The following is a 21,121-nucleotide window of genomic DNA, read 5'->3' as shown; positions in this document are numbered from 1 at the left end:
TCACAAGACAGTAAATATAAGGTTCGTTGAGCTTTCAAGAACACTGTAAAGAGGAAATTTAAGAGTTCTTTGTAAAGTCAGTTATGTTAGATGTTATTTTGCTGTGGCAAATGTGAAGGAATGTTTCACTGGAGCAGACATAGGTAAAAGAATGTTCTGCTAAAGCAGACAAGTAAAAGGACAAACAATGAAGGATTTTGCAGTTGAGCTTCATTTGTTGAGAATCCACAGACAGGAACACACCAAAAGAATCCCCAAAAAACAAAAACAGAAAAAAAAAACCCTTCTGGTGGTGTGCTGCAGTTTCTTGCCCCTTTACCCTTCTGAGGACTCAGGCTGATTGGCAGAGTAAGATCAACTGAGACAGACTCACATGGGGTTTTGTTAAATCAGACTCACATGCTGAGGCAAGACAGGTGGTAAGGCAAGACTTGTAGAGGACACACAATGTTTGGAGGGTAGAAATAGGACCCAAAGAAATATGCCTGAGGCTGGGTTTGGCTTGCTAGCTGTGCTTGTTGGCTTCATATTTTCCTTGATCTTCACTTGGCATAGCCCAGAACTTCTGGTTTCCTGCTGGTCCCTCCTGCTGACTTGTGTCAAGGCTAAGGGTTGGCTGTCTCTGTTAGGTAGTACCACCACTGTTGATTCCTGTTTGCTGTCTAAACTCGACTGAACTGGAGTGCTGGTGTATCCATGAAGTATTTGCGAGTGTATTTGCTGACCTGTGAACTGAACTGCCAATTTCTAGACAACAGGGATGGGAACTGCTCCAAGAACCATTTCTAAATAGGTCCACTTCCCCCTGCCCCCATATCCTTTCTTTTCCACTACCTCTGGTGGGTTGTGGGCTACAAGGGACCAAGTGTTTAGGAACCATCATTAAAAACAGGATTTAAAAAAAAAATAAAGTTAAAACAGGGTCCTACCCTAATTGAATATATCTCCTATTCTGCTGTATTTCCTCAGGACATTGCACAACTTGCTATGTTCACTTCCTTCTTGGATAATGTTAAAACAGTTACGTGACTGTTTTGCATTAATGATTTTGCACTGACGGGGATTTCAAATCTAGATACATTCTTGTATCCATGTATTCCTTGGTCTGACTCCAACACTTAATGAAGCAAATATTTTGTAAAAGGTTCAATAATAATTGAAGACAGGAAGAAAGAGGCAGGACAATGGTAGACTTTGTTAGTTTGTATTTTATTTTATTTTACTCAGAAAGGTAAGCATAATTTGAATATGAAATGTCCCCCATTGGCTCAGTAATAGAACACTTCTCAACAGGTGCACAGTTCTTGGAAATGCTATAATCTTTGGGAGGTGGGCTAGAAGGAAGTAGGTTACTAGAAGCTTGCTGTTGAATGCTAGAGCTTCAGGATCCAAGAAATACTAGTGCTAGCCATAAATTTTATTTTTTGAAGGCTGTTTTTGTAGGAGGTGCATTAAAGAGAGGATACAGGCTTAACTGAGACAGTGTTGACCCAACACCTAGGGGTTGACAGTGCAATGGGACAGGGGAATTCTATATAGGCATTTGTCCACAGCCAAGAGCTGCATTAGGTGGGAGGAAGAGGAGGAGGAGGAGAAGGAGGAGGAGGAGGAGGAGGATAGATAGAGAAGGAGAGAGAGAGAGAGAGAGAGAGAGAGAGAGAGAGAGAGAGAGAGAGAGAGAGAGAGAATTGGTTTCAGAAAAGCAGTTGTCCCCTGTCTGGGATGCGTTAGCCAAAAAGAAGGAAAATGGATTTCAGAGCTCTCCTAGGGACAGGAGACATCCTTCTCCTCTGTCTCTTAGTGAAGATATCCTTAGTTCTGGTTACATCAAGTTTTTTCCCTTTCCCAGCATTATTATACACATCTATCCAGGTGTTATTCAAAACAAAGTTCAAACTTAAGATTTATGAAAGGTTAATGAAACCAGGAACTTATGAAGACATTGCAACCTAGCTTGCCTATACTAGCCACTATTCCAGGAAATGTAAACAGAATTACTTGGCTTTGGAAGATTGTTTTTAAACTGTTCTTTTCCATCCTGGTGACTGTGAGAGGTTTACATTTAGTAAGCTTGCTTGTAATTTTGAATAGCCCATGAAGCAATATCATTGTTGTCTCATCATGTCAAAAATTTTGTCTCTGCTTCAATACAAGAAGTTAGTACTTTAAATCTTTCAGTTTATAATATCCATTATATGGAGGGTATTTTATTAGCTGAGCCCTCTGAAGGAGTTTTATTACAAGCATTTGCCCTTCTTATACAACAAGCTTTAAAATTTTGGAGTAGCTGTTGTTCCAGAAAGACTGAAAGGCAATATCTTTTCCAATACTTGGGGCTTCAGTTATATCCTAAAGAAATTTGTGGCACAGAAAATTCAAGGAAGAAAAGATGATTTAGTTACTTCAAATTATTTTCAAAAGCTTCTAGGAGACTTTAATTGGCTAAGACGTCACCTTAAGCTCACCACAGGAGAACTTAAGCCTCTGTTTGATATTCTGAAAAGGGATGCAAATTTACTGGTGAGCTACAAATAGCTTTTACAATAGGATGCATTAGTCAACAACAGATACATTATATATAGATTAATTGTTGGCTGTTTGTTACTATTCATGTACCCACAGCAATTTTTTGACAAAAGTGACCATTAATGTGGATTCATCTTTCTTCATTTCCAAGTTAGAACACTCTATTACAAAGCTGTTGCTGTGTTAATTCAGAATTGTAGGATAGAAACATGAAAGTATTTTGGAAAGAATGTTTTAAGAATCTGATGAAAAATTTATTCCTTATTTTGAACAGCAATTAAATTGGTTATTGCAGAATACTGATATTTCGACTATTGCATGGCAAACATTTTAGGTCAAATTGATAATCATTATCCAACAGACAAGTTGTTAAAATTTGCTTCTATGCATACTTTTGTATTTCCTGTAAATTTATGCATGTATGCCACAAAGAATGCATCTACTGTATTTATAAACATCTCATCTATGGGACAGAACCATCTATAATAGGACCACATGTTCATATGTGCTGTAACCAATGTTTTTAAAATGTTGACAAATAGAGATTTTAATTTATATACTGATAGCTTGTATATAGCTCATGGCTTATGATTACTTGAAATTGTTCCTTTTTTAAGATACTGCTAATTGTCAAATTTTGAAATTATTTATGCAATACAACTCAATTCAATAAAAAGTACTGTTACTTTAAAGGACTGTCTTTGGACATTTAAGAGTTCACACTGGATTGCCTGGAGAGATCCCTTAGGGCAATGCCACAGCAGATTTGTATCCCAGGCAGATAATAGGACTTACACAGGAACAATTGGCCATACAATCTCATTCTTTATATCATAAACCATAAATCATAAGCCATCTTTGTATTATTTATTTCTATTTTTGTTGAATTTCTCACATGTCATATGACCTGTATCATCTTCAAATATGAGGACCTAATTAATTTTTGATATCTGGTGTATGATCAATTTTACTAATGCTTCAGCAGAAGATATTATTGCTTGTAGGGAACCATACTAGATATGTCTGCAGTCTCCTCATACTCCTCTCCTATCTGTGATCTCAAATTTTTGATAGATATTCTTTGTCTTCGTAGAACATTGTACTTAATACATTTTACTCTCACGTGCTACTTGTTGTGTAAAAAAGTTAAACTAGTTTCAATATCTTTTTGTGAGTTATATCCTTTATCATCACAAAATTTCTTTCTGACTAATACTTTAACTTTTGCTTATCCTTTTATTGGTATGTGAATAGAAATTGCTATTATTTTTATTATTTAAGAATTCCATATATGTGTCAAATCTGCATGTTTTGATTATATTCACTTCTTCCACAGTAAATTCTACCAGATACCGCAGTAATCCTCTTCCCAACTTTATGTTCTTGTTTTTTAATCCACTACTATGTAGCAGTTTCTTCAAAATAGAAACATTCCCTGAATAATTGACAGAAGATATACAATTCAAAGTACTTGTAGGAAGTCCCTGAAACTGACTACTTCTGCTAGTTTCTTCCCTTCTAAATACAGAATAAACAAAGAATGTTGGGAATCTATCTCAAATAAGCAAAGCTGCAAAGAAGAGTGTGACGCCATTCCAGTTGCCTGGAAGGAGCAGAAACCAGATTAGTTGTTAGAGTCATTTCTGCTCCTGTAACCACTCAAACATATTCTGGTAAGTAATCCCAGTAAAACTCATTGGTTCAGCAAGTTAGACTTTGGTGGTATCTGTACTTGGGTCTGTTGTGGGCTCCCTATCTGGGACATGTGTATTGTGTTTTCCCAAAAGATGTTCTGCCATACAACCAATCGCTGAATCCACCTAGTGTTGCTTATATGTGTGTTGGTGTGGGAGCCATCTTCTGGAACAGGGACAGCCTACTAGTTTTCACATCCCCAAGTGAAATTTCATCTCCCTTTTATCTATGAATTCTGAATAGCTCATGAATTAAGGTTGCAACCTCAAATGCCCCTCTTTGCTGTAATTTTTCTTGGAATTTGTGCAGTTTCTATGTAGGGAACAACAGCTCCTATGATGAGAGATTATGAGAGTAATGACACTGTCAAGTCTACAAGACACTGATTTCCAGCAGTCCTCACTAACCTCTGGTGCTTATCAAAATTCTGCTACATTTTCTGGCCATGTCCTCTAAACGTTGGTGATGGTGGTGTGGAGGTGGTGGTAGTTGTGGTGGTAGTGGTATGATCTATATGTTCATTTAGGGCTGAGTGCTCCACAGTCATTTATTTTTCATACTATTCATATATCTTTATATTGCCTGCTGTTCACTGAAAAAAAAAAGATGCTTCTCTGATGATTGCTGTGGATTATTATAATCTAAGGTATAAAGATAAGTATTCTAAATGCAGTTTGATTATGTGTCCATTTAGCAAAACATTAGTAGGCTCTCCAAAATGGCATATGAGTTCTCTGGCCATGTTTTTTTTTTTTTTGTTTATTTGTTTGTTTTGGCAATGCCTACAGCATCAGGTAGGTTTTCTCTCCTGTGGAATATGCTTTGAATTCAATCGGAAATGTACTTAGAGCCTTCTTGCCACTATTACAATCATTAGTAGCCATATCTTAAAACACAGTGGTATTGTAACTCATAGAGATCACATCTGGGTAGAGCCATTGATAACTGTTTTTCCTCTAGCACCTACACAGTAACTTTAACACAATGAAAACTAGGTATCAGGGAGAAAATCTCTAGATAGTGTTAACCCCAACCCCAACCAAAGATTCATAGACATATGCTATATATGGTACTGTGATATTTGTTTAATAACTTTTGGTTTCTGGGAGATAGTTACTAATTTTATCCAAAATTGCTTGATACAACTTTATATTATTTTATTTCATTTCATTCCAACTATAATTTTTGAAAAATAAGCAATTGGAACAGAATCCATTAGGACATTTTTCAACCTAGCCTATCTTTTTAGGTTAATAGTTTAATAGTATCATCTTTACATCAAGAAATGAAAATAAAATCAATAAAATGTCAATAAAGTGTGTTTGAAAGAGATGTATATCAATCACAAGAGGCTCATCTTTGTATTACTCTATAATCTTTTGTGTTTTCACATTCTTTGAAAATTGATTAAGTTAAATAGTTTTATTGAGTACTGTGTAACTTTAGTGGAAGGCATATCTAAAGTTCAAGAGAAACTGAAACATACCTAGAAAGCTTCAAACAGATAATTGGATTGAGACATGACTGAATATTTTATTTTCTTAACACACGGGCTTCCTGTGGTACAGATATTAATTTACTTTAACATTGATACAAATACACAATGCTCCAAATTAAAAACATAACTATGTAGAGTGAAATATAATTATTTTCCTCCTTATACTTCTGATACTGAGTTCTCTTTTCCATAGACAAATATAATTGGCAGGTAACAAGTTCTTATACATATTCCAAAATACTTCTTCGTTAATATCAATGTTTTATTCTGCTATTGAATTTAATTATTTTCCTATTCATTTAATAGTTCTGTTAATATAGTAAATGCATTTATTTTGGTGACATGGGAGGCAAAGGTTTTTTTGTTTTCTATTAAGTGACTTTCTTCTAAATATATTTTCACTCAAATGTACTTTATCAGATTTTTGCAGTGATCAGGATAGAACCCAGACCTTGTAAATGCTAGGCAAATACTCTATCACATGTCCTTCCATGATGGTTTGTATATAATTAGCCCAGGGAGTGACACTGTTGGGAAGTGTGGCCTTGTTGGAGTGGGTGTGGCCTTGTGGGTGTGTCCTTTAAGACCCTCATCCTAGCTGCTTGGAAGCCAGTACTCTGCTAGCAGCCTTTAGATGAAGACCTAGAATGCTCACCTCAGCCTGTACCATGCCTGCTTGGATGATGTCATGCTCCTGCCTTGATGATACTGAACTGAATCTCTGAACCTGTAAACCAGCCCCAAATAAATGTCTTTGTAAGAGTTGCCTTGGTCATAGTTTCTGTTCACAGCAGTAAAATCCTAACTACGACACCTTCAAACAAATCTTTCAAAAGGAAAAGAATATCAGTCTGGTTGAGTAGCTGCAGATTTATATCTACTATGTTTTAACCGGTATACCAAATTTAATCTATTGCCTTCTCTTTCAAATTCATTCTCTTATATATGCCAATTTCTATCAATGATTTAATAAGCTTCTTACTTTATATTACTGAACACTTACCCATTCTTATATACCTTTTAGAAGAGGTACCTTAAATTTTAATTCTAGGATCTAAATATTTTCAATTTAAATATGCATCTTCAATATGGAAAATATTTTAAAGCCTTTTTAACAACTTTTTAAAGTTAGCATACTAAGTAATGGATTTTATCATTGCATTCTCAGAGGCACATGTCATTATACTTTGTTCAAATTCATTTCCATTTACAAAAGGCCTTTATGAGTTACTAGAGTCATTATCAATATTCATTTAGATATAATTTTAAATACATGACTCATTTCTCAGTACAGCTTCTTATACATTGTTCAGAAGATAATTTTCTGATTTAATTTTCATTTAGCTAAGTGCTTTATTGAATGAGTTCACAGAAAGTAACTTTTGATCACTTGTAAGTCTTAACGTCATTATCTTTTTCCTTCTCAGTTTTTCATCTTAGTAAGACTTTCGGTAATACATGCTTCATTAATCACATTTATTTACTATTGGTAAACAGTAGTAAAGGTTTTTGTACTTCTAATACTGTACTTCTGTACTTCTAGAGGTTTCTAGCTTCTAATATTGTACTTGAAATTCTTGGTGCTCTATGATTTCTTTACAAGACAAAAATCGTATTTTATCCTTATTGAAAAATTTGAGGGTATTTAAAACTCTCCTTAAACACCTTCACAGATGTACCCAGAAGTGTGTCTTCTAAGTTATCCTAAATCTGGGGACCCATTGGAGCCTTTAGCAGGCAGATCACCTTCCCCACCATCTTAGTAAAGAGCAAGAGGTTTCACATTAATGACACTAATCTCTTTAACAATCATGACTTTGATGTGTTCTTGGATTCGATTTTTGAGTATTTTTGCATTGATGTTCATAAGGGAAATTGCTCTGAAGTTCTCTTTCTTTGTTGGGTTTTTGTGTGGTTTAAGTATAAGAGTAATTGTGGCTTCATAGAATGAAATGGGTAGTGTTCCTTCTCCATAGGAAGAATAACAATATCAACCAACCAGACCTCCTAGAGCTCCCAGGGACTAAACCACCAACCAAAGAGGGACCCATTGCTCCAGCCATATTTGTAGCAGAGGATGGCCTTGTTGGGCATCAATGGGAGGAGAGGTCCTTGGTCCTGTGAAAGCTTGTTGCCCCAGTATAGGGGAATTCAAGGGGAGGGAGTGGGGAGTGTATGGGTGAGTCGGGGACCATCCTCATAGTAGCAGGAGTACAGGGATGGGATTGGGGTTTTCCAAGGTGGGAACCAGGAAATGGTACAGCATTTGAAATGTAAATAAAGAAAATATCCAGTAAAAAAATCATGGCTTTTTGTTTTATATTTTTATGCCTTGCTTTCTATACATATAACTTGTTGGCAAATTTTACATTTTTCTTATTTCTCTGTTCTAATTATTGTTCTTTATTTCACAATGGACTGAGGTAGGAGCAGTGAGCAGTAACTATATCACAGCCTAAATGCTATGTGGTTGTGATATTTCCTCTGTTAATAAAATTAGTTCCTTGCTTTTGAGTTCAATCTAATGCAAGTTCTAAAAGTATGGGTATCTTATTCTAAAGTAGAAAAGAACAGCCCTCTCACAGTTTCTGATAGTGTTCTTGTTCCCTTCTGAAACCTCATGAAGGTGGGATTTACAGTTCACATTTTTGTTAGCATTCTTTTTGTCAACCAGAAGTTCAACCAGAATGGTCCATTAGGCTCTGCTTATAATATTATATGGTTTCTGTAGCTTCCTACTACAAAGTCTTTAAAAATTATTGTATGAACCAGTTCAAAATGCTGAGGCAGAACAGGTCAGGTTTCTCACATCTATATCCTTATTTTGTGGTACCATTTTTGTATGTTAATTTTTTGTTGCTGTGACAAATTTTCTGACAAAAAAAATGAACTTATTGACTAGTACTCAGTAGTGGGAAGAGAATAATATCTGGGAAGTAGAGGGAAGGACGGATCTGGGAGGGAGAGAAGAGTGGGAAGGAAGAAGGAGCAGTTCAGATATGGGAAGAGATGAGGGAAAAGTACAGATGGTCAGGAATTTGAAAGTAGGTGTGTAGCATTGCGAGAGGGAGATCTTGGGGTAGCGACAAGAAATTTTCAGATTCCAGGGACACAAGAGATTTCTAGGACTTTCATTAGTCATTTGTCAGACTTCTTTGGAGAAATGTATTATCATATATTTTGCTCATTTTAAAATCATGGTTTTTTTTTTCAACCAAGTTGTAGAGATCTTTTATATATATGCTTATCAGATATTTCTATGGCAAATATATTCTTTTAGTATTGCGGTTTACATTTAATTTTTTTTGTTTTGTAGAGTGATTTAGCCATTAATTACTTTAACGTTTTTGAGTTATAACACTTCCCATACCCAAGAAATAATTGCCTACCCAATGTCATGAAGGAATCTTCTGCTAGTTCATCTGTTCCAGGACTTAATTTTTTTATTTTTTATTTTTTTATATTTTTCCTTTTATTGAAAATAGTTTATTTTCTCATATACAATAACTTTATTACAGTTTTCCTTCCCTCCACTTCTTCCAGTTTCTCCCCACCCTCCTTCCCATCTGGTTCTACCTTTTTTCTGTTTCTAGTGAACAAATGGGCTTCTAAGGGAAAATAAAATAAAGTAGAAACTAGCATACTGAAATACGACAAAACAAACAAACAGAATGAAAAGAATCCAAGAAAAGGCACAAGAATCAGGTACCAACATAGAGGACCATTCATTTATGCACCCAGGAATTCCATAAAAATAGTAAATCTGGAAGACATAACGTATATGCAAAAGACGTGGAAGGTAAAATAAGGAAAATATATAAGTAAAATACAACAAAATAAAAATAAAAAAAATGTTAAGAAAAAGAAAGTTCCTGATATGACATGAGATAAGGCACCTCCAAATGCCACTGAATTTGTTTTCTGTTGGGCATCTACATTGTTGATCATTACTTAATTTTCATGTAAATTTTTGATATGTGTCATGTTTCATTCTTTTTCTTGTGAATAACCAATTTCCCCAGCAACATTTGTTCTCCAAATAACAAAGAAATTTAATCTGTGATTGATCTTACTCTGATTATTGGCAATTCTAGCAATGAGTGTTGAGTGTTGAAATGTATTAATTGAAGGTTTGTTTAAAATTTCATAAAATTCAGTGTGAAACTGGTTTAATTTTGAATATAGCCTTTTTTTTTTTTAATCTGATAGGATGGAAATTTTAAGGATCATTGTTATTTTCATGTTTCAGTGGAGAAGAACCTTCAGAGGATATGGCCATTTCTACTTACTTTCCTCAAATAACTATTGTACTGGTTGTGGTAAAAAGACATTATCTTTTCTCCCATTGTAGAAGAATGACAATATATTTAGCAGTGTTAATGGGGAAAATCATTGTTATAAGGATTCAGTTTCCATCTTAAGAACTGTCTCTGTTTGGAACCGAGTCTGTCATATCAATTTGGATCTACCTTCTCATCTGAGCTAGCTTTATCATATAGCTCAGAAACAGTCTTAGAATTTGGATAATTTATTTTAATGAAAAGTCTGAGGAGTATAGTCTTGCCACTGTCTGACAGCAATAGAGCTTGATGAGAGGATAGAAGAATATCTCTAAGCCTGTCATCAGTAAGAATGTAAATTCAAGGGTGGTAGGATACATTTTTATTTCTTACTCATTGTTGTCTTCTAAGTGGTATGGAGAAAAACTATCGAGAAGTTAAAGTTGGAAACCATGAAGTTAAAGTTTTTATGGCAAACTGATTTTACAAAGATATGAAATAGTGATATAAAGTTATTTGAAGACATTTTGTTTAAGTAAATGATTACCTTTTTTTTGTATATGACTGGTGTGTCTGAAAATAGAGTATACACACTTTTCTGGATATTTTTGTAGTGTATGAAGTATAAGAAGACCTCTATTGGAATATTTCAATATTTGCTATGGAGGTTGAAAGACAGAATTTATGCTTATACATCAGATGTTTTTAGAAGAATCCAATCTCAAATTTGTATGATTTTGAGATTGCTTTTTTCAAGCTTGTTTAACTGGAGACACACAATCATTTTAACATATTGATAGAGCATTAGAGTTATTCTGTGAGTGTCATGGGGATCACTGATGAGACAGTGTTTCTCCAGTGAACTTTATTATCATGACCTCAGTCTTCTTTTTGAAAGCATAAATCTATGTAAAGCTATTTCCTGGGAACAGTATAAAAGATCAATAAATCATCAATATTTTCCTTTTCTTCTCATTTTCCCCAATAATGCTGTACTAACAATGGAATAAACTACAAGGTTTTCTCTCCTAGTCTAGAGAACTGAATCTAGTTTTGGCAGTATGTATAGGGAAGGAAATTAGAGTTAATGCAAATATGCTTTCTTTATTAATGAAAAGGGCTCCTGGGACTTACTTATTCCAATCCAAGTTTCTAGAAACAGGCTTTTGAAAAGCAAGCTCCTTTTTGTCTGAGATATGCTAATTTTTGCATAAATATTTGTTGAGTGAATGTTAAGCCAGTAACTCTTTGGCTGTCTTCTTTGTGTTATGAACTAAATTAAATATCTCACTTGTATTTGTAATCCCATTTAACAGGTGAATAAATTGAAACAAGATTACATGACTCTCTAGATGAAAATGGAATCAGTGTCTGCCTGACTTTATAACTGGCCGTCTCTTGGTTACTGATGTCTTAGATGGATGGATAAATAAATGAATCGATTCATATTAGATGATACGATGGTTTCAAACCTCCTAGTTAGTTTTCTGAATCATTACTCAGACATTCAAGTCTTTGCATGAACTTATGCCACAATAAAATATTCAAATAGTTCAACATGTTTTTCTCTTTAAAAATACTTCAAAATGTAGTCTTCAATGAAATATTTTGCATTGATCATAAAGTTCCTCCCCGAGCTGAGGAGGTATTTGCAGCTGATGGATCCTAGGAGAAGGAGCATTTGTTTTCTTTAGGATGTGGTCCCCAAAAGGCTAACCATATTCTAGTAGATGGTCATGTACAAACACATATGTAAGCAACACATATTGGACTTAGTGCATAAAAATTATTAGAGCACACAAAATTGAGATGGAAAAGGATAAATGGATAGTTAAGGGCATTAGGCAATTAGAGAGGAGAATTGGGGTAAATTTGAGCAAAACACATTATATGCACTTATACAATTTTCAAATAACAATGAGAATAACAGGCATAAGATTTTTTTGCATTTAAATGTGGAAGCATACCTACATTTATGCATCAATGGCATACTATTCAGCTATTAAAAACAAGGGCATCATGAATTTTGCAGGCAAATGGATGGAACTTGAGAATATCATCCTGAGTGAGGTAAACCAGACCTAAAAGGACATGTATGACATATTCTCACTTATAAGTAGATATTAACCATAAAGTATAGCATACCCACACTACACTCCACAGACCCAAATAAGCTAACAAGAAGGAAAGCCCAAGTGAGGATGCCTGAATCTCACTGAGAAAGGGAAGATAAAATAGTCGTAGGAGGCAGGTGGAGGGAGGGAACTGGGTGGGAGAAGGGATGGAGAGTGGAATGAGGAAATTCAAGGTGTGGGGAGAGACAGTAGAAAGGGCCAGAGGGTCAGGAGAATGAATAGAAGTCTGCAGAAGGTAGTGGTGGGGAAGTGGGAGGGACATCTCAAAGAAATGGCAGAGGGCTGGGATGGGGAAGGCTCAGAAGTCTATGGGGGTGACCTTATCTGAGATTCATAGTAGTGGGGATATGTAATCTGAAGAAGCTACCTCCTATAGCCAGGCAATAACCCCAGTTGAGGGATAAGGACACCAACCCATCTACAAAACTTTTGACCCAAATTTGTCTGTCTACTAAAAATGCAGGGATTATAAGATGTTGCTGAGACTGAAGGAATACCCAATCAACCACAGGCCCAACTTGAGACCCATCCCATGGGTAAGCACCAATTCCTGACATTATTAATGATACTCTGTTATGATTGTAGACAGGAACCTAGCATAACTGTCCACTATGAGGCTCCATCCATTAGCTGACTGGAACAGATATAGAGACACACAGTCAGACATTGGACCTAACTCTGGAAGCCTTATGGAAGAGTTGGGGGGAGGATTTAAGGCTCTGAAGAGGGTTAGAACACCCAGGAAGACCAACATACTCAACTAACCTGTACCCTTGGGGATCTCAAAGTCTGAACTACCAACCAAAGAGCATACACAGCTAGATGTAGATTCCTCAACACATATGTAGCAGATGTGAAGATTGTTTTTCATGTGGGTACACTAACAATTGGAGTAGGACCTGTCCCTAAAACTGTTGCCTGTCTGTGAAATCTGTTTCCCTAACTGTGATGCATTGTCTGGCCTCAGTGGGAGGAGATGTGCCTAGCCCTGGAGAGACTTGATGTGCCAGGGTCCTGGGATCTCCAAAGGGGGCCTCTACCCTCTCAGTGGAGAAGGGGAGGGGGCAGGAACTGTGGTGAGTATAGAGGTAACTATCAGAATGTAAAATGAATAAATAAATAAATAAATAAATGAATAAATAAATAAATAAATAGGAAAATGATTTTGGGGAGAATCAAATAGCATACTGCACAGCTTGGGTATATTTTAATGAGATACCTTTGTATTTTACTTAAGAAGTGCTATTAACATATGCAATTTCTCCTTTTAAATGATACAGTATCTATGGTTGCATCTTGACATATCCATACCCCATAAGATTCTATAGTGTTTCATACTTGATAACTACTTCAATGCATGTTAAGTTGATTTGAAATAAGGTGATAATTTATTAATTCAATATTTGAGGTTTATTGGCAAGTTTTTGAAAAATACACTAGTTGTATCTAAATGTGTATGTGTATATTTCCAAATTCAGGTGTGTATATAAATCACAGATTTTTTTTTATTGATCAGAGTGAAATGAAATAATTTATCTCTAGTTCAACCTTATTCCATATATTTATAATCCTGGTCATGATCTTCTTCTTTTTTTAATACTTTCATTTTCTATATTCTTTGTTTACATTCCAAATGATTTCCCCTTTCCCGGATCGCCCCTCCCCATATGTCCCATAAACCTTCTTCTCTCCATCCATTCTCCGATCACCTCCCCCCTTTTTCTCTGACCTTATATTCCCCTCCAATGCTAGGTCAATCCTTTCGAGGATCAGGACCCTCTCCATACTTCTTCATGGGAGTCATTTGTTATGTGATTTGTGCCTTGGGTATTCAGGGCTTCTGGGCTAATTAATATCCACTTATCAGAGATTGCATTCCATGTGTATTCTTTTGTGATTGGTTTACCTCACTTAGGATGATATTTTCCAGATCAAACCATTTGCCTAAAGATTTTGTGAATTCATTGTTTCTAACTGCTGAATAGTATTCCATTGTGTAAATATACCACATTTTCTGTATCCATTCCTCCTTTGAGGGGCATCTGGGTTCTTTCCAGCTTCTGGCTATTAAAAATAAGGCTGCTATGAACATAATGGAGCATGTGTCTTTATTGCATGCCAGGGAATCCTCTGGGTATATGCCCAGGAGAGGTATAGCAGGGTCCTCCGGAAGTGTCATGTCCAGTTTTCTGAAGAACCGACAGACTAATTTCCAAAGTGGTTGTACCATCTTACAGCCCCACCAGCAGTGGAGGAGTGTTCCTCTTTCTCCACATCCTCACCAACACCTGCTGTCTCCTGAGTTTTTGACCTTAGCCATTCTGACTGGTGTAAGGTGAAATCTCAGGGTTGTTTTGATCTTCATTTCCCTAATGACTAATGATGTTGAGCACTTCTTAAGGTGCCTCTCGGCCATCTGAATTTCTTCAGGTGAAAATTCTTTGTTTAGATCTGTACCCCATTTTTAAATAGGGTTATTTGGTTCCCTGGAGTCTAACTTCTTGAGGTCTTGTATATATTGGATATTAGCCCTCTATCAGATGTAGGGTTGGTGAATATCCTTTCCCAATTTGATGGTTGCCGTTTTGTCCTTTTAATAGTGTCCTTTGTCTTATAGAAACTTTGTAATTTTATGAGGTCCCATTTGTCAATTTTTGATCTTAGATCATAAGCTATTGGTGATCTGTTCAGGAACTTTTCCCCCGTGCCCATGTCCTCAAGGGTCTTCTCCAGTTTCTTTTCTATTAGTTTCAGTGTGTCTGGTTTTACGTGGAGGTCCTTGATCCACTAGGAGTGAAGTTTAGTACATGGAGATAAGAATGGATCAATTCGCATTCTTCTGCATGCTGACCTCCAATTGAACCAACACCAACTGTTGAAAAGGCTATCTTTTTTCCACTGGATGTTTTTGGCTCCTTTGTCGAAGATCAAGTGACCATAGGTGTGTGGATTCATTTCTGGATCTTCAATTCTATTCCATTGGTCCACTTGTCTGTCACTGTGCCAATACCATGCAGTTTTTAACACTATTGTTCTGTAGTATTGTTTGAAGTCAGGGATACTGATTCCCCCAGAATTTGTTTTGTTGTTGAGAATAGTTTTAGCTATCCTGGGTTTTTTGTTATTCCAGATGAATTTGAGAATTGCTTTTTCTAACTCTGTGAAGAACTGAGTTGGGATTTTGATGGGGATTGCATTGAATCTGTAGATAGCTTTTGGCAAGATGGCCATTTTAACTATATTAATCCTGCCAATCCACGAGCATGGCAGATTTTTCCATTTTCTGAGGTCTTCTTTGATTTCCTCCTTCAGAGACCTGAAGTTCTTGTCGTATAGATCTTTCACTTGTTTGGTTAGAGTCACACCAAGATACTTTATATTGTTTGTGGCTATTGTGAAGGGTGTCATTTCTGTAACTTCTTTCCCAGCCTGCTTATCCTTTGAGTATAGGAAGGCAACTGATTTGCTTGAGTTGATTTTATAACCAGCCACTTTGCTGAAGTTGTTTATCAGCTGTAGGAGTTCTCTGGTGGAGGTTTTTGGGTCACTTAAGTAGACTATCATGTCATCTGCAAATAGTGATAATTTGACTTCTTCCTTTCCAATTTGTATCCTCTTGACTTCCTTATGTTGTCTAAGTGCTCTAGCTAGAACTTCAAGTACTATATTGAAAAGATATGGAGAGAGAGGACAGCCTTGTCTAGTCCCTGATTTTAGTGGGATTGCTTCAAGTTTCTCTCCATTTAGTTTGATGTTGGCTACCGGTTTGCTTTATATTGCTTTAACTATGTTTAGGTATGGGCCTTGAATTCCTGTTCTTTCCAAGACTTTTAGCATGAAAGGATGCTGGATTTTGTCAAATGCTTTTTCTGCATCTAATGAGATGATCATATGGTTTTTTTCTTTGAGTTTGTTTATATAGTGGATAGCATTGATGGATTTCCTTATATTGAACCATCCCTGCATCCCTGGGATGAAGCCTACTTGATCATGGTGGATGATCGTTTTGATGTGTTCTTGGATTCAGTTGGCAAGAATTTTATTAAATATTTTTGCATCAATATTCATAAGGGAAATTGGCCTGAAGTTCTCTTTCATTGTTGGATATTTGTGTGGCTTTGGTATCAGCGTAATTGTGGCTTCATAGAACGAGTTGGGTAGAGTTCCTTCTGTTTTTATTTTGTTGAATAGTTTGAAGAGTATTGATGTTAGGTCTTCTATGAAGGTCTGACAGAATTCTGCACTGAAGCCATCTGGTCCCATGCTTTTTTTGGATGGGAGACTTTCTATGACCCTTTTTTATTTCTTCAGGTATTATGGGACTGTTTAGATGATCTATTTGATCTTTATTTAGTTTTGGTGTTGTATATCTGTCCAGGAAACTGTCCATTTCCTCCAGATTCTCCAGTTGTGTTGAGTATAGGCTTTTGTAGTAGGATCTAATGATTTTTTGAATTTCCTCAGTATCTGTTGTTATATCTCCCTTTTCATTTCTAAGGTTCTTAATCTGGATACTGTCTTTGGGCCCTTTGGTTAGTCTGGCTAAGGGTTTATCTATCTTGTTGATTTTCTCAAAGAACCAGCTCCTGGTGTTGTTGATTCTTTGTATGGTTCTCTTTGTTTGTACTTGATTGATTCCGGCCTAGAGTTTGATGATTTCCTCCCTTCTACTCCTCCTGGGTGAAATAGCTTCTTTTTGCTCCAGGGCTTTTAGGTGTGTCATTAAGCTGTTATTGTATGCTCTCTCCATTTTCTTTCTGGAGGCACTCAGGGCTATGAGTTTTCCTCTTAGCACTGCTTTCATTGTGTCCCATAGATTTGGGTATGTTTTATCTTCATTTTCATTAAGTTCTAAAATGTCTTTAATTTTTTCTTTATTTCTTCCCTGACCAAGGTATCATTGAGTAGAATATTGTTCAGTTTCCACATGTATGTGGGTTTTTTCTTGTTTTTGTTGCTATTGAAGACCACTTTTACTCCATAGAGATCTGATAGGAAGCATGGGATTAGTTCGATCTTCTCATATTTGTTGAGGTCTGTCTCGTGACCAATTCTATGGTCGATTTTGGAGAAGGTACCATGAGGTGCTGAGCAAAAGGTATATTCTTTTGCTTTAGAATAGAATGTTCTATATATATCTGTTAAATCTAATTAGTCCAAAACTTCAATTAGTTTCACTGTGTCCCTGTTCAGTTTCTGTTTTCCTGATCGGTCCATTGAGGAAATTGCAGTGTTGAAGTCACCCACAATTATTGTATTAGTTGCAATGTGTGCTTTGAGCTTTAATAAAGTTTCTTTTATGAATGAGAGTGCCCTTGCATTTGGAGCATGTTCAGGATTGAGAGTTTTTCTTGTTGCATTTTTCCTTTGAGCAGCAAGAAGTGTTTCTCAGAGTCTCTTTTGATGACTTTGGGTTGAAAGTCAATTTTATCTGATATTAGAATGGCTACTCCATCTTGTTTCCTGAGACCATTTGCTTGTAAAATTGTCTTCCAGCCTTTTACTCTATGGTAGTGTTTGTCTTTGACACTGAGGTGTGTTTCCTGTATGCAGCAAAATGTAGGGTCCTGTTTATATATCCAGTCGGTTAGTCTGTGTCTTTTTATTGGGGCATTGAGTCCATTGATGTTAAGAGATATCAAGGAATAGTGATTATTACTTCCTGTTATTTTTTATATCATTTTTAAAATTTGATTGATTAACTTCTTTTGGGTTTGATAAAAGAAGGTTACTATCTTGCTTTTTCCAGGGTGAAGATTCCCTCCTTGTATTGCTGTTTTCCTCCTTATTATCCTTTGGTAGGGCTAGGTTTGTAGACAGATATTGGGTAAACTTGGTTTTGTCATGGAATATGTTAGTTTCTCCATCTATGGTGATTGAGAGTTTTGCTGGGTATAGTAGTTTTTGCTGGCATTTGTGTTCTCTTAGAGTCTGCATGAGATCTGCCCAGGACCTTCTAGCCTTCATAATCTCAGGTGAGAAGTCTGGGGTGATTCTGATAGGTCTTCCTTTATATGTTACTTGGCCTTTTTCTCTTACTGCCTTTAATATTCTTTCTTTGTTTAGTACATTTGGTGTTTTGATTATTATGTGACGGGAAGTATTTCTGTTCTGCTCCAGTCTGTTTGGAGTCCTGTAGGCTCCTTGTATATTCATGGGCATCTCTTTCTTTAGGTTAGAGAAGTTTTCTTCCATAATTTTATTGAAGATATTTGCTAGCCCTTTAAGTTTTAAATCTTCACTCTCATCTATGCCTATAGTCCTTAGGTTTGCTCTTCTCATTGTGTCCCGGATTTCCTGGATGTTTTGGGTTACAAGCTTTTTGCATTTCGCATTTTCTTTAACTGTTGAGTCCATGGTTTCTATGGTATCTTCAGCATCTGAGATTCTTTCTTCTATCTCTTGTATTCTGTTGTTGATATTTGCATCTATGTCCCCTGATTTCTTCCCAAGGTTTTCTATCTCCAAAGTTGTCTCCCTTTGAGTTTTCTTAGTTGTTTCTACTTCTGATTTTAGATCCTGGTTGGTCTTGCTTAGCTTTTTCACTTTCTTGTTTGTGCTTTCCTGTAATTCTTTAAGAGATTTTTGTGTTTCCTCTTTCATGACCTCAGCCTGTTGACCAAAGTTTTCCTGTATTTCTTTAAGGGATTTTTGTGTTTCCTCCTTATTGGCTTTTGTATTCTTCTGAATTTCTTTCAATGATTTTTGTCTTTCCCTTGTAAGGGCTTCTAACTTTTGATCCATTTTCTCCTGAATTTCTTTAAGTATGTCCTTCATGCGTTCCTCTACCAGCATCATGACCAGTGATTTTAAATCCAAATGTTGTTTTTCTGGTGTGATGGGGTATCCAGGACATGCTGTTAAAGGAGAATTGGGTTCAGATGCTGCCATATTGCCTTGATTTCTGTTAGTGACGTTCCTGTGTTTGCCTTTTGCCATCTAGTTCTCATTGATGTTAGTTGGTGTTGTCAATGCTGGACTCACCAGTGCAAGCTGCCTCTTCCCAGGTGGCCTCTGGTGCACAGCTGACCTCCTGCACTGCCTGGAGACAGGGTGCTGTTGCCCAGGCTGTTCAGATCCCGAAGCAGACACCTGAATTCTCCAGCAGGGGCCTGCTGGACTTACCAGAGCACACTGACTCCTCCCAGCCGGCCTCCTGGGTGCCCCTCTGGCCACCTACAGGACCTGGAGTTGTGTTGTTGCAGCTCAGGCTGCTCTGTATCCGTAAGTGGAGATCTGAAGGCTCCCACCAGAGGCCTCAGGACTGGAACCTAAGCTCCATGCTGCTGTGCACTCTCAGTCAGTCATGATCTTCTTAAATCTAGTAACTTTTCACTTGAAATTTGATCCAATCTGAACATACAGCTATCAGGAATGGATATTTCCATTTTCCTCTAGCGCATGTTTAATTGATCTCTGGAAGTATAGCTCCTTTCATGCACTAAACCTATTTTGATTTGCTAGCAAATATTGACAAAAGGATCAGAATTTATATATGAAGTACCTGTTGTGACTAGTGTTAATAAAGGTATTAATTAAAAAATTAATGTATATATTTTGAGTTGAACAGGTTAGAGTCATTCAAGTTATATTTATTTTTCTCAAAGTGGGACATCTCAAAGCACTTTTGTAGTTTTGTGTCTTGAATGTTTTCTCCCAGAACTAATGAAAGATAAAAAGGTACTGGTAGTCAGATGAGGACTTAAATCCATGATCTGGTTGGCTTTGCTGTGTGTGTAGAGCTTACACAACCATTTATCTAGGGGAGGCTCTGAAACTGCTAATCTCCTTTCATTGACATGAGTGAGTCTTAACACACATTGAAGCTCACATTTGAAACTTGTCCACCATGAGTCTTTGCTTAATGATGCTAAGTGAAAACAATGGAACACTATATTTGATATATATTGAACCTTTTAACATTTGTTTTGAGACAACTTCCTCTAAGACTGAACCATTCTACCCTGTCAGGAAGCACGTTAAGCAGGAGGTAAATATTTGAAAATAGCATCTAGAAGTCACTGAAGCTGATCAGATTCTGACCTGCCAGAGTAAGTAATAAAGTCTCAGAGATGCTCTGCAAAGAAGTATGATGCAAAGAAGACTCTCAGACAAGCCAAGTTGCCAGGAAGATTCAGGTAAGCCAAGCTGGCACATTAGAAAAGGTAGGATCATTAGTCAAGAACAGCAGGCAGCATTTCTCATGCATTGCTGATGAAGGGCAAATTGCTACTTTCTGTAAGAAAGAAATCTTAAAATTTAATCTTTACTTCCACCACTCTTACTGTGAGGTGGGTATCAGAGGTAGGAGAAGCATGTAAAATCCATCAGAAATAACAAAAGAATAGGTAGCAAAAGCAACAAGAGAGACTCTTCCTCAAGAATAAAAATAACATACAAGAACACAAGGTAGAAGGAGAAGACCAACTCATTACAGTTGTTCTCTGATTTTCATACATATTTCATGGCACACATATATCTGTAGTCACACATGTCTCTATTTCTCTCACACACAAATAATAGTAAATACGTGCACACACACAAGTAATAGTAAACACACACAGACAATTATTGTTCTTCTAGGAGTGTACAAAAATGAAAACTCCAATCTTATGTAAGTATACATGATACAGTACAAGACAAGAAAGCAAAACAAACAAAAACTGAATACCTCAATCTTTGCAAATTCTCTTAATGTGCCTATACATTGAAAAATAATACATAAGAACTTTGTTATGGGACAAAATGAAGTTATTAACAACAATATACTGTCTATATAGAAACAGTGGGAGAAACTTGTTAAATTTTCTATTTCACTACTTCATAATATTTTCCCATTATAATGAGTAATTATATTTAGTAATTAAAAACAAAAAATGAAAGCACCTAAAGATTTCAACATCCTCAGTCTTAGGGGGAATGCAAATCAAAATGACTCTGAGAATCTACCTTACACCAATCAGACTATCTAAGACCAAAACTCAAGT

Source organism: Apodemus sylvaticus, chromosome X, assembly GCF_947179515.1.
Source record: "Apodemus sylvaticus chromosome X, mApoSyl1.1, whole genome shotgun sequence".
Taxonomy (NCBI): Eukaryota; Metazoa; Chordata; class Mammalia; order Rodentia; family Muridae; genus Apodemus; species Apodemus sylvaticus.
Note: the sequence above shows the minus strand (reverse complement) of the source record.